Below are 15850 nucleotides of genomic sequence, written 5' to 3'. Positions count from 1 at the left end.
CTTGCTTTAAACAATGGCATGAACGTGCAATCTATAAGGTAATATATCAAGCTCACGCGAATCAGATGTATAATGCGTGTAATCTTGATGCATCATGGCCTTACCTACATGATTTTCTAACTAATTTTTGTTTGAAAAAATCATTCGATCGTGTTCAGAATGACTCTACTAATGATCAGTACTGTGTAAAACGTGCGATCTTAAATTACAAACGTATAATCCCGCCCAGGTTTTCTCCGCGATTAATCATGCTAACCCAATGAGGGACTAGAGTTTAAATCCTATAATTTTGTAACATTGTTCGCGGCAGTGAAGACTCGAAGCACAATCGGAAGTAGGTTTGCAGTGCATCCGTGTCTTTTATTTACACAATGACGAGTTTACGTGCAATACAAAGTACATGAAGACATGCCGTAATTGCCATCTTTCTATTTATTTTAATGTATGCACGTATGGGCTACACGACCCTCGTAATGCAGGCTATTAGATGATCGCGCGATGTGGTCACCCCGCGTATTATCGAGTGCGACATTGCAATTTGTTTCTATTTCTGCCCACATCATCCTTTGTGGTACTGTGTGCAATTACATTCTATAACGTCTTCGCTTGCCTTTGATTACTTTTGAGGTCTTAACATTTTTTATTGCCATTTATTTTTATAACTTAATGATACGCTTACTTGTTGAATATGCGTACGTCTATTTACTGAAATAACTATTTAATAACTTTAAACATAAACATGCGCTTTCTCTGTTTAGCTGACAATTTAGTTTTTCATATTCTTTTTATACATAGAGCCGTTGTTGGTAATATAATAGTGAATGACTGCGCTTAAAATAATTTCCTTTCATTTTCGATTTCGTCTGCTTCCGAGGTCATTAATTTGAGTACATCATATTTTAAAATGACGTTGGCACTTTGTGCTTTGGAGACTGTTAATACAAATCTAATTATGATTTAGTGTCAAAACAAATCATTATATGTACCTACGTAACCCACTTTGTAAATGACGTGCAAGTCATAAATATTGTAACGTTTCATTTTAACAAATTTTATTGTAAGTTTGAAACATTAAAAATTAAGTTGATGACATTCTTCCCATGTATCTTGTGATACGTATCAGGGACGCTAATGCAGATACATGATACCAATGAGTTTACGTAAACACCGTTTGCATTCAATTTAATTTAAATGGTCGCCCGACGATTCATCTGTTTGATAGTATCGATTTGTGCCATTAAAATTTATTTTATCGTGGATGCAGCCTGGAGGTGGTTCGTAAATTTCGCCTAATACTGGTTTGTGTCCTGTCACATCCATGTACGGCTCCAGCCGTGTTCGCACCTGTTTAACAGACGCCAACTCGACCGGTTCGACTTCTTCTCCTCATTTTACTATTTAACATAGTACCGTACTATTTCTACCTTATTTCTCAGTTCGATTAAAGTTAAAACTGCAGCCTTTTTTGACTCTATCCGTGTTATTATTATTGTAAAGAATTTATGTATCTAGTCAATAACGCAAAAATTTATTTGGAATAGAATTGGTTGAATGACGTTCCAGACAAGAAGTAATCAATAAAAAAAATATAATGCCCGGAATTAATAGTAACTGGTGCTTTACAATTAATTTCCTATGCCTCGTATTTGCTGGGAAAATAAACATTGAATGATATCGGGCAATTTTAAATTTGATGGTACATCATAAATAAGTGAGATTTGTTTTTACTCTTAATGAAATAAAGCAATAAATGTTAATAATAGAAGAGACTTGGTCGTGGACGCGGCGCCGCGGGCCTCGTCGGCGAGGTGCTCTCTCGCACACGTTCCACTTGCTCTCCGTCGTCGGTACCTTTTATTTTCAAGATATTAACCGACATAAAATTTATAAATAAATGTTACGCGTGATTTATTTATTATGTCTAACGTAACTAATGTTCAATTGATTCAATTAAATAATCCTTAATTAATTTTCGCTATGGAAAAAAGACAAGATTTTTTACTGTATATAAATGACCGATTAAGGAGTAGTTCTTCGGAGTTTTATATTCGCACAATTGCTTTAACATCAAATGTAAATCTGTGATGGCTTTTGCTTTGCCTTTTTTAAATTTACTACAAAATAACTGAAAAAACTTTTGATTTCAACAGAAGGGCTTTTGCTATTAAAGTCTATCGTATATCACATAAATGTGTTAGTTGTCGCATCTATTCAACACGATTTCCAGCATTCGTATGTGAATACGCATACGAGTCGCCTCTGTAATATTTCAAACGGCGTTATAAAGCATCACGTTCGTAAGTTGCTCCAACATTTATTGCCTCTAATGATTTTATATTGCCTATCTCGTAAAATTACTGAACAGATGTCATTCTATCTCACCGCTTTGCTCTAAAGCGATTGATTTGTTCACCAGTTTGTTCACGTTTGACCTAAGAACCGATCCGTTTGACGAAAGCCTGGTTACGAATTAATCTCAACTTTTGTCAGTATTTATTATAATTCAGTTGAATAAACTATTACACCTGTATTGCAATTTGTTAAGGATTCCATCATGCCGCAAAAGTTTTAGAATTTAGAAGCGAGACTTTAATTCCACATTTCTCTGAAAATCAGGTGGTGTTCGTTTAAAATGTCTTATTTTCAAAATGATTTTAAATGAAAACATGAAGATAGAAAGGAAAGTATGTATTTGAAAAATTTGGTGAGTGTTGTATATTTTGTCGAATTCCTATTACGCAAATGATACGGTCTGGTCGGCGGGCGTCATTGCGGCTTCGGTCGTGCGGTAACGGCATCATCAATCATCTGTAATTTGATTTCTATGCTCAATTATTGCGTTCGCGGAGGTCGAGGCGGCCGCACACTCTTCCACGTACCCGCGTACTTCGTTCCCGAGATGTGTACCACGGAATTACACGAATATCAGTAGCGCAACTCTATTTAGAAACTTTCATTAACCTAGACCTATATTTTACGCATTATTTACTAATACCATTGCAATGCTTACGTGATGCGTGGTGAGTTCTGAATTTTGTTAATATAATAGTAATAGGAAAGAAAATTCAATAAATGAATTAGATAGCAATCATAAAAAGATTATATTGTATCCTAAGTAGAAAGAATAATTTCATTTTAAAAATTGTGACCATCTATTGTCATCGGAAGGCAATTCGCTTTTTATACACACAAAATATATTTTTTGTTTTTATTAATTAACCTTATTTCGCGGCTGAACTAGTTGAGTTTTGATGTCGCGACTAGCAAAAAGCCTGTGTCGTGTCTCGGGTACAACAATGGCGTGCCGTGACGCAGGCGCTAGACATGATAATCACAAGTAGCGCATGACAAGAGCGGCGCACGCGCGTCGGTCACGACAGTCGCCGTGCGTCTCCGCCTCCGGTGACACTACCGAACTCGGGCCTTACCGATACCCACACATGGCCGAGACCCCACCGATATACATCTTTATCTGCACCCGCCAAACTAGGTAATATCACTTGTTTATGCCGCCATCTATCATGCCTCCGTGACAGACGATGACGGGTACACTGTTTACAACCGGCATCGAGAACATAGTAGGACAGCGCTAACGACATACTCATTGGCCGTGTTAAGTGCTACAATCATGCTTATTCCTTTTTTATTGTCGCCCGGTGACGGGTCAAGAGCTAGTCAGTATTTCAGTTTGTTTTTGATAATTTGGTTAATAGTCATCAGAAGGCGCTTCTGAAGTTAACTGTCCGGTAAAGTGGTGCAATGTAACGGTAGGCGCCGCGCTGGGTTGCGCACGAGCACTCGCCGCGTTCGCGACCGCGCCTGTGCCGACCCTTTCACTCCTCATCATTCTCAGAATCCGTCAATACGCAGAAAAATCGAATTCGTCACAAAGTATTTTTTTGATGAATGTGCGACTTGAACAAAGTGATAAAGATCGTCAATATTTTTCAGCTATTTCAAAATATACAGCTACTTCTGCCTTGATGACATATAAAAACGCGACTAATGTAAGTCTTACTGTGCAAAACATCATTCAAAACGAGTATTCGTTGATGTGTTTTACTACGAGTAAAAGACATCAACGAGTGTTGGTTTTTTGTTGAGATGAAGTTTTCATTAATGTATAGATCATAAGGTACAGTTACGTAGTACGGAAGGACTGTCTGTTACCAGTAATGAGAATTCACTGCGTAGTCGTACGATCGTCGAAGATTGTACCATATTGTGTGCATATTAGGATCGCAATAACGACGGGAAGATCGATTCCGTATTATACGCGTACAGCAGCCTGACGCGACCCGGTCTCGTAAATACAATCTCATATCGCGTCAGTGATACATCCTTCGATACCGGATGAAATATGAATCAGTAAACCCTGAAGAGTTATGATGTATGATAATGAGGTATAGAAACGAATTGGATGCAAATTGGTATCCAAGTTATGGACAAGGTGCAGTTAATACCTTACGGTGAGTATGCATCAGGCTATTTACGACTACTTTGTTAGAGTGGTTTTGGTTTTAGTGTTTCTACTTTATGATGTCAATGACCGGTATTGAAGAAATGATTAAGTCTCGAGTGTGGTCTTTTTGAGTTTGGTACAAAATTGTCGACCACAAGGAAATCACACGGCGCACGCGTAATGACAGCAACACGCACGTGATAGATTCGATTTACAGGTTCACTTCAATCTTCACAGCAGTAGGTACATGCGGAAAATTGCGTTGTGGCTTTACGGGTGTCCGCAGGATCGAATTCGCAATACCTATTCCGCACATGTAAAAACACCAGATGTAATAAATCTCGCTTTCATTGATCGAGCTAGTTCGCCGTGTAATAATAGTTAACGCCTCAATATAAACGAGGTGGTGAGATTGAATCACATTAGGCGCGTGCTCCACAATTTGTACAATAGAACATCGGCACTGGCCATTGTATTGTGGCATGCCAGTTGTCATTGTACGTTAAAGATTTATTACACAATAGCAATGCTTATTATATTGCAACCAAGCTTTGCCATTCTCAAGTTTCTTGTCGTTACTATTACTATAGACACAATAAAAGTATTATTTATTGATGACCTACTAGCCTTGAAAATTAATGTATATATTTCATAGAATAAAATTGCGTTTAAGTCAAACGCATGACTGATTTCTTTGTAAATTGCTTTTGCTACATTAGTCTTCCTGTTATTTCTATTTATAGAGACAGAATATCGGTTATAATAACAGCCAATAGATTTTATAACGATAGCCTAATCAGGCGCAGGAAGCGAGGCATAGTTAGTGCAACTACTAAACTTTAGTCACTGTCAAGAGCGATGCCAATGTAGTATTTAATATCAGACATGTTTCTTCAAGACCTGAGAATTATGGATTCAAATCAAAGCTGCTACCGTGGGTGTATCGGTTACTACTTTAACCTATCAGTGAATATAGATGAAGTATCTCGTGGACTATTAATACAATCGACAATCAATTTGATTAATGATGTTAACATTAAATTATGCATTGGATTCTATTCCGAATGTTTTCTATTCTCGCTGATCATTACACAATAATATTTTAGATCGATTAGCGTGCATTTATCTCTTGTGTTCCGCTGTCGTATTCAATTTCGTTACTGTAGACCGTTAGTCTGGTTGCAACTGGAATTAGGAAGTGAACATAATGTGGTATGTGTAGATAGAGTCTATGCTACGCCGGCTTTGAAGAACAAAATGACGAGATTTGTAAAGACACCGCGTTAGATGTCGGTTGTAATTGGTACAACGTTTGTATCACTCAGTGCGCATGGGGACTAAGAGTAACGGACGTGTTGTAAACTCTTCACTGACCAAATTTATAAACTCCGAATAGTTTTATGTGAGCTGTTCTGTAGTATTTCGAGTAGATATTTTGATGCTTGTATGAAATATTACGTAAAGATTTATCAATGAATATAACCAATTAATTGTATATTTTTTTATAAAACTAGTTTATTGATCTATACGTATCTATGTTAGAAAAGGGTTTATTGGTCTCGTGTGCGCACTGCAGTGGCATGTTTATTGCAAACCTCACGCGTTTTATGTCTTCATAGTACTCTCGCGTCCATCTAACGTCAATTCTTTATTAAATCTCTAGTCTATTTACAAGGTGTATTTCTGAATAGTACTACACGAGTTTCAAGCCTTCAGGTGATTTCACACGGATGCACTATGTCGGAAATTCATGTTCGTTTGGTTGTGAATATGCTCTACATAGATTTTACTGACAGATAATATACCTATACTTGTTGTACACTCGAAAGCAGCATTTGGTTTAAGGTAAGTTTGGGCACGTTTGGCAGGCGGGCGCGCTTGTAACGAAGCGCTATTCTGTAAAGGCAGACGGCGGCGAAGCGCCCGCTGGCGACCACGACGCCGCCTCCGCCTACCGCGCACGTTGCCATTGTTGCAGCCTCCTCGCGGCCTCTATCGCACCCGCATACGATACTCCATACACCTCCAATTAAAATTTACTTTACGATCCTACACTAACTCTCTTCTAATGAAAATATTTTATACAACACGAATCCGATTGGAATACAGCACACGACCGTGCTTTATGTTGCTAAGAACATTGTTCCGACTGGCATTCGTAATACAATTACATCCAGGAAATCACGATATTAGATTCATGTTATTTTCAATTGTTAAAATGATTTAGGTAACAGTACATTGATTATAGTTTAGCGAGCACGTATTATTTTTGTTACCATTGTAAATAAAGACACGACTGTACAAAAATGCTACCTTTATAAGAAGCATCAAATTATGATTGTCTCCGTCGCTCGTCCGTTATAGTTGGGCACCGTGAACGGTCGGCCGTTTGTATGCACCATGCAAATCTCCTGGCGTGAACTGCGGGCTATCTGCGTCACATTAAGCTAATATGTAATTGATTGGTTCCCGGTGCACGGGAGCGGCGACACACTCCTGTCCCACTGATGGCGGATGCAAAAACACTAATGTTATAACGGTGAAGAAGCTCTTCCGGCAAGCAATATGCCCGTAGGTGCTCACATACCTATACTTTTGACTATAAATTGAACGATCGCCGGTCGCTTTGAATCGGAAAGACACCGGTCAGGTGGCCTAAATACATTCGCTGCAGCGTCGACACACACAAGTAACATTGCTATGTTCATGTACGATATTAATCAAGTTAAGATCTCGTGACCTCCATTAACGATAAAACTTTTAAACGGGGACACTAACAAGTTAAAAAGTGTTAAAATGAACATTCAAAGTAGGACGAGATCAACAGATAATTATAACGTGTTCACATAGATAAAACAAACCGTTACATAGTTGCTGCTCATTCATGTAAAAAATATTACCATATAAATTAAAAGCCTATCAATTATGTTTATATATGTTTATGGTACGTCAATCATTTCGCTCGAGTACACTACTAATAGCAGTCACGCCTCTAGACAAAAGCGAATTGGTGCCGCCCAAAACAATTAACTGACCACCAAAATATAAAATAATTTTTATTTGAAAGTTGCATGATTAATGTTACTAATACATAGCAATCAACGACGGCGTGTATTACTAAACACATCATTCATCTGATTTGGAGTAACGGTATACATTGTGTTATAATGGTCTTTTACTTGGTTTTGTTTGCGCCCATTATTTTTGATGCTCTACAATTTAAACGGCGGAAGAGGTTCCGTTGCACGTGGGAGGCTCTCATTGAGGAATTACCATTGTTTCTTAGTTTCACAAATCTTTATCTTATAAAGTTATCTTTTAGGAATGACCTGCAGTATTTTCAAGTATTTAAATTAAACCTTTTTTATTGTTTCACATACGTCTTACTGTCCATTAACCTAGAATTTTTTAATGCTGTTTGCATTTGAATTCTTGAAATACAGCACATTCCTTCCTATGTAGTACATTTCAATAATATTTTTAAGGGTCAATACACTTACACTGGTCACGTCATCTCACGCCTACCGTTATCGTCGATTGATCGAACGTTTACGAGGTTCGTTTAAGCACATCATTGCGCCATTCATCGTGATATTGTATTATTACCCAATAAACTAAGTAACAGATTTCCGCCGACAGTATTGAATTCACTCGTCGTTGGCCGACATATCTGACACTGATCTGGAAACGTTTATACGCCACTACCGAAGCACTCAACCTGTATATAGACATTGTCTAGGTTGTTGACTACAGTGCAACAAGTGCAACAGTGCAATACAAGTTTCTAACTTGAAACATTGTGTCCGAGAAGGTGGTCAGGTGCAAGAGTAAGAGCGTTTTTATAGTGTTTGGTATCGCGATAGTTTACCGGAACAAGCTCGCACGTAATTTAAGTGGAGCGATGTATTGCGGCCGCACGATGAGACGCGAAACGATGTCGGCGCGCGAATCCCGTTGGGGCGGACGCCATTACCGCCCACCGCACCGCGCACGCGTAGAAAAACCGACCTAGGTATAAAGATGTCGCGCGCAGATAACATTGGATGGACACTTGACAACGCCGCCTTCTCGCTGTCCTCGACATATTTATCTTTGGAATCGCGGCCTTACCGCGAATATCCAATTATGTTCACACAGATCCCGCCATGCGATCATATTTATTGTGCACTATATCCCGACATCTTTGCATGCAAGGAGCCTAACCCGGCGCAGCGGCGTCGCGCGTTTCTAAACATCGCTCGTAAAACAAACAAGAACGTGAAGACCTTTGAGCGGCTACTTTTGTAAACCAGAAAAATACGTTATGTACATTTTAATGTGACATTATAACTACCGTTAAGTAGCGCGTTAAGACTAGTTTGATAATATCTGAATGCATTGCACTCATGATGAAATCCCGGTTCAGTGAAAACTTTCGAAATATTTTTATAGTCATGTACTTTGTAAGTAAATGTTCAAGTGCCCTTAATTTTCTCAACTAGTGTATTTATGTATCATCTTTAATTTTCGTCTTTTTAATCTTTGCTGATTAATAGGACATAATAGACGAATATTAAAACCTACACAAAATCAATAAATAAATCTAACAGTTTAATATAAAACACCTTTTCACGGCTTTATAAGATAAAGTTTGCTGCTAATGATCTTTCCGCGCATAAGCCGTGTGATTAGTACATAATCGTTGGTGTTTATCAAATTAAAAGTTGCAGCAGTTAGCCGGTGAGGTAATATAACTAATTGTTCAGTTAATGATCTAACAAGATCAAGACGGTGGGTGGTCCGCACACTCTATATATTAATGTAACTCTTAAGCGCGCCTCGGCTAATGTCACTCCAGCTTTTCTCCCAGTATTATGTTTCTTAGAGATTGGCAATCAGCATAACGATTACAAGCGCTGTAACTCTTCTGTCAACTTTGTCTTCCGCGTACGTAATGACTTTACAATAACTGCCCATTGCCTTATAAAGCTGTGTTTGCTTTAAAGAAACACATAACCCAGGAGATATTGCACGATTCGCAGATTTCACAAGATACGGCTAATAACGCATTAGCGTAGTTTGTTCAAATTGAGCGATGCAGGAGCCATAACCGTCCGCGGAACATGGCTATCACACACAGTAATGAGAGGGTTAAAGGTAAAACGCTATCATCTGGCGTATCTATACAGGTCGGTCGCTATCCATTGTCAATTAAAAGCCTCTGGCGGAGATCTCGACCGCCTTTTGCTTGTTCTATAGTATGTACACGATTGCTTCCCGATGCATACCCTGCGCCTCAGGGTGGATATTGCTCGGACATTTCCTGTATTACTACTTGTGTGCTCGCATTGAACTAATCTTTATTGTGATTGTTCTCTAAATTAACATAAAATCTATTTTAGTTTACATTTGAATAGTTTCTTGATTCGAGTTCAATCAGGAAACAATACGGCAACATGACGGCGGGTTGAAAATAGGTTTGCTTTATATTTTGCTTGCTTTCTCTCGTGTGTCCGCCTCTTTGATATAGTGGCTCGGCGATGACTTGTTATTTTGAAATCACTGCTATTTCCTTGAGTTATTGCTTTCTACTTTTATAGCAGAATAAGTTATTGCAATTTAAAGCCTTCTCGGTATTAAAATACTATGAATTACGGTCGATATCTCAATAAGTGTTTTAGTGGTAAAATTGATAACGAAAACGTTTTATGCAAATGAAACATGCGATGTAAATATACACTACGCGTGTAATGGTATTAATTCAAAATGTAATGGTACAGCAAGTTTAATATTTACGACGTTGTGTAATATAATGTTCGTACACATATAATTAAAGTGTTGATCACCTATTAAGATAAGGTAACAGTGCGCGAATACTCTTCACAAACAGTGTCTAGGCGTCGGTAACGAGATAATCATAATTGAATTAACACAAGAACGTCATGTGTTGCCGGCGTCTGCTGCCACCGCCTGCGCCTGCGTCTGCGCCGGCGCCGCGAAAGTGATTCTAAGATAATAAATCAGTGAGCTGACAACTAACTATGAGATAATGAAATTAGCAGTATCATACAAATAGCTTATTATCACTTAACGTTACACCTACGTTTTTTGATGTTTATATTTTCGTTTTTAAACGAAAGCCCGAGCGCTCGATAATTTTTTCATTGATTGATTTTAAAGTCTACAAAAATGCTTATGTCAATTTAAAATATTTTAGTAATTTAAATATAAAACAGATTACTTGCTGACTACCTTTAACACGTTATTTTCTTGTATGTGAATACTCACGTCGAATTTTCCTTCAGATAATTTAAGAACTTTATACCTATAATTTAAATTCCAGGGTAGATTTTTGAGAAATGTTCATGATTATTTTTTATCGTGGCAGGTAAATGAGTGAGTAATTGGTCTTTACTTAAAGAACCAAAAATTGACGGACATGCATGCATATCAGCACGCTATGTGGGCCGCAAGTTGGTGGTATTTTCACTGCTGTAAAACGGTAAAAAGTAACAGGATAATGTTACACGCAAACCGGTTCATATAATTCGGAAATCGAGGTACTGGCCAAAATATCTTGGAGCTTTTTTTAGAAGCCTGCGTGGAGCAAACCCTTGGAATTTGGCGTTTACCCGCGTGATACAAGAATGCGTTCTTACTTTATTGAGCACTTACTTTTATCATTTTAATAATCCTTTAATAAAACTGCCTTTAAAATATAAATGACTCGTTTTTAAATGACTTCATTTTTTACGCAAAACGTAAGAGGTATTTCGTTCTTGAAAACAAACATTAATAATGTAACTCGTCGATTTTTATTTCTCAGTAATCAACAGTGTATTAATTTAAGGCAATCAATCATTAGGGCTCTATTTTATTTCGGAACAACGGTAAACCGAGTTGCTACTCATCTCGGCAACTCGTTTCGTAACACTCGTGCATCAATTTTGGTAATGGGCGCTACATTAATAACGATATACGCTTACCCGAGTATATCGGCGAGTCACTTAGCAAGTAACACCAGAAAATCTAACTGTACATCTGTTTGCACTTCGTTGATTTTATACTTGTTATTTCTTTTTGATTTGTTTCTTGATAGTTGGACAATGTCATTACCTGTCTTCTTAATACACCGTTACTGATGAAACAAACCTTATTCGTTCTAATAATTTTAAATAGAATGTAACGTACCACTTATTAAATATAAAGCAACACTAATTTTTGTAATGGTTGCAATAATGGATCGTATAACAATCTCTCGAGTCGAAAGGTGGTATTTTCCTTACATTTGCTCTAAGTGTTTCCTCTACGGCTAATAAGACATAATGACGTGTTATTTCTTAAGATTCACGAATTCCGATCTCAGTAGAGTATGGTGCGCGAGGTTACTAACCTTGGGGCTTCGCAACCGCTACCCGCAAACCGCCACCGCCGTGCTGCGATCAAAAGAAAACGCCATTGTTAATTACGCAGTTTACACATGACTGTATCTCAATTATGACATGTTGAATTATAGACAGGTGACTGTAATCACACACCCGCGCGGAATCCTACGCGAGTGCATGCGCACTATTGCGCACGCTCGTGATTCTCTCATTGAGTTCAGGAACAGAGCAGGGTCACTTCCCCGTATCGACTTGTAATTACAAGCATTTTGCGCTAAAGGTTTCCTGGAATGCGCGCTTCTCCCATATTTCTGTTGTATATTCGCAGCTCGAAATGATGAAGCCATTCATTTCGAACTAGACCTAGACCCGACTGCGGATGCAGATGTTTAAATCCATTAAATATGTTATTAATTCTCCCATTAAGATCTTTATGATGCGTTTACGCCTTATGTATCTCGTTTCGCGAATTAAACTGATTAAAATAAGCGGAGTTTAATATGCTCCTTGCTCCTTGCAATCATAAGAGCACCATTTAAAAAAAACGAGCAAAACAATGACTTTTTAACACACTAACACATATTCTGTAAATCAAGCTTGTTAATATTCACAAATTAGAATAAATTCGTCGTTAAATATCAATGAGATCAAAACATAGAATTCTTCTGTATACTAGCTGCTAATGAATTATGTAAAGCGCTACTTACTTGTTTAAACTTACGGGAAAATATTTAAATTCAACATAGTTTTGCTAGTAAAGTATTCTGCTCCTACATTGAAGCGCAATACTTTTGTATTCCAAATAGATATGAGAAGAATCGCTCGATTTAAATACGAATATTAACTGTATTCACATGGACGACATCTGAATTAAGTTGTTCTTCTGAGAAATATTGTTGTTTTAACATTATGTATTTTTGTTTCAGGTAATCATTTAAATATTATCTCAGTTTGCCATACTAAGCGTGGTACGTATACACATACATGAGTATTTGCCTTAGGCTATTGAAAAAGCAACTTAATTTGGTTGCGTTAATATTTATTTATCGCCCTGCTAAGCAATTCGTTTATAGTATGTATGTCCATAAATAATGTTTATTGAGACGTCGTTTAGCTCTAATAAATATCTAAATTCATTCCGCCGTGGGTGCCGTTACTCACACGGACACGCAGACACTGGCCAAATAAGTATGTAGCTACGATATACCAATATTTGTACATCACAAAAAAATAAATCCCGGCATACGACCCAAATAAGGCCACATATCCGCCTTTGTACTACTTGGAACATCAGTATAGTTAGTCAGATTTCAATTGACTGTGCAAAAACCATTCTGAAATATAATTATGACAAGGGTAAAATAAACATAGCGCCAGTTTCCGCTTCGACTCTAATTAAAGTACAGTAAGCTATAAAAAACTGATTTATACGCGTCACTTTGCATCGACCGCACGTCATATAAATAAAACACATGCCACTTATCTTATGCCAACTCAATTTTCTCAATCTGTTCCATTAATCAAATCACGGCACCTCTACATACCTTACGTCACTGGCCAGCCACTCATCGCTATCCCACGCTTGAGCAAGCCGGACGAACCGTATCAGTAGAAAAAGTTACCGATCCGTCAGTAGTAGTCTTGACTGATCCTAGTGATCATTGAACCTTAAACGGCACTTGGGCTCCCATAGATTGTTTTATAGCTAAGTAAGCACGCTCGACTGACTTACAATCGCAATTTCACAGTCAAATAACAGAAACAGGCATTACAAAAATCTACACGAAGAAACCGAGAGTACTTACAAGATTTTTTACCTCATCTAAAAACATACCAAGTTGTCTTAGAACAAATACAATTATTTTTACAGTTATAACAAGTGTTCTCGTATTTTATTTCCTTTACAGTGAGTTATTTTCTTTTTCCATCCTGATAAATGACTACATTATAATTACCGGTTTTATGTTGAATTGGCTTGTTCAAGTCGTTTGATGGTACTGGTAAATCTTTTCAAATACAATATTTTTATGTATATTACTTGACATATTATATAACTTCACAGGAAGTCATTATATTAGATTATAACATTTATAATTATCTACTGTATTGGCGTTTGCCTGTGGATCCGTTCACATCAAACTTATTCAAAATACGCCTTTATCCATGATTTCGCCATAATAAGATGGGCAGTTTGCGTATTGAATTTTCGCATTTTAGCGCAGTCGTGTATTTAATGTATTAACATATAGTAGTATGCCTACTTACGTATTTTTCTATAGTAATTCTTTAATAATTGTGACTATTCTAAGGTGTAAGGGCCGTGTACGATTTATGCATATTTAAACCAGCTTAGTGTCATGTAAAAGACAAGTAATTTCCGCTAGAATCTCTTAACATGTTTTATAAATATAAAAGCAGTGCTACTACATCTATATTTAACAAATGACTGTACTGTAGAAAAGCTCATTGATATTTTTTCTTATATATTTTTTTATTTTCGTTTGTTAAACGTAGCACTCGTAGTTTGATCTTCGGTAGCCAATTCTGACACTCGTTTAAATAGGTTTATTTTTTGTTGATCGTTGCTTATTTGTTTAGACAGACAAACTGATATGTATCAGCAGCACTTTTTTATCATCTTAATATATTTATGCACCGTAACAGACGTTAGTTTTAATTCGGTCTCATTATCGAGATCAAACGATGAATAATAGAACAGTGCGATAGACAAATTCTGTGTGTCATGATTACATCTTTAAAAGTTACTGCTAAGATTTTAATTTAAGTGTTGCTTTATCATTATGTGTACTGTGTATTGTAACGTTATTGATTTAATGCAAGTACTAAATTAAGCTGAATATCTTTGATGGGACAGTTAGCTTTGTAAAATGCTTCGAAGCATTTAATTGGTTTGATATGAGGGATAAGCGTTTTTTTATGAGAGTCGGAACCTGCTTAAGCTCTAATATAGTGGGCATTGTCCACTCTACCCTCGCACAACACGCAGTCACGGTACTCGCGCACCATCTGTCACTGTCGGTCTAGGCATTATTCTCACGTGAGCAACACTAGGAAGTGTTTTTATTTCCATTACGTTAAGATCACTACTGAAGATGCCTCCAACCACATTGTTGTAATCTAACGTTGTAAATTCACATTAGATAACGGAAATCGAACCTCGAACACGGATTGTTGCTCATGAATTCGTGCCCTCCTTATATCAGGATTTAATCAGATGCATTCAATTCACGATTCCGCGTTGCCTCCCAGTACATACATATTCACCTTAGAACGTGCTTTAAATGTTTAGGAAGGGCATTGTTTAATTTAAAGTGCACCGTGATAGCAAAGTGTAAATAATACAGGTGCACTGTGTTTACCACCAACTGACTCGTGGTACCAATATCCTTTCTAACTATTGGAAGAAAGGAAGTCAGGTCGACAACCTGTTAATATTGACTCATCTCGAAAGGCACGCGACTAAACACACAAGGCGTGCTTTGGTGTCATCTGTTCCTTTTTCTAGAGAAATTCAATTGCTATCTATCGTGTATGTTTTATAAACCGTTTTTCAAACTAACATGCTAAATAAATACACGCCGTTTTTGCTAATTTCTAACATAAACTCTTTACAAAGTGCTCATGAATAGATTCACTGTTATATTGTTTTGTTTTGCATGTATTTGTACTAGAAAGAAAATCGAGAGTATCTGTTTTGTATATTCAAACTTTGCTTGTTTTACCATACATTTATTTTAACAGTCTTTGATACTTTTTTAACAAATTTTAAATTACAACAGAGTGAGAAGCTGTTGTGACTGTGGTAATATTATCAAGCATTCAGTATATCAAAAAGGGTCTGTATCTTATATTGAAAGATGGTGGAATCGTGATTGCGATATCTTATGAAGGGATACCTGTACGTCACAGGTGCACCCACGCAACGAAACCTTGTTGTTGGGCATAAATATCGTCTGAGGTTGTCGCTGAAAACTCGATAACGTGAAAGCAACTAAACGGTCCT

The 15850-nt window shown here is 37.3% G+C and overlaps 2 protein-coding genes across 4 annotated transcripts in view; one reads left to right on the top strand and one right to left on the bottom strand.

Moving 5' to 3' along the window:
• Window positions 1-15850, top strand: part of Atg16 (Autophagy-related 16) — a 153262-nt gene that overhangs the window by 33434 nt on the left and 103978 nt on the right. The gene's annotated exons all lie outside the window — the stretch shown is intronic.
• The window catches only part of neo (ZP and PAN domain-containing protein neyo), a 50551-nt gene that overhangs the window by 15824 nt on the left and 18877 nt on the right, over window positions 1-15850 (bottom strand). The window contains exon 3 of one of the 2 annotated variants that reach the window (XM_076120278.1): window positions 11835-11877. The exons of the other annotated variant lie outside the window; for it this stretch is intronic. The gene's annotated coding sequence lies outside the window, so the exon portion shown is untranslated. The remainder of the gene's footprint in view (window positions 1-11834; window positions 11878-15850) is intronic. 2 annotated transcript variants of the gene reach the window in all.

This window comes from Anticarsia gemmatalis, chromosome 11, assembly GCF_050436995.1.
Source record: "Anticarsia gemmatalis isolate Benzon Research Colony breed Stoneville strain chromosome 11, ilAntGemm2 primary, whole genome shotgun sequence".
Taxonomy (NCBI): Eukaryota; Metazoa; Arthropoda; class Insecta; order Lepidoptera; family Erebidae; genus Anticarsia; species Anticarsia gemmatalis.
Note: the sequence above shows the minus strand (reverse complement) of the source record. Positions and strands in the feature narration are given on the sequence as shown.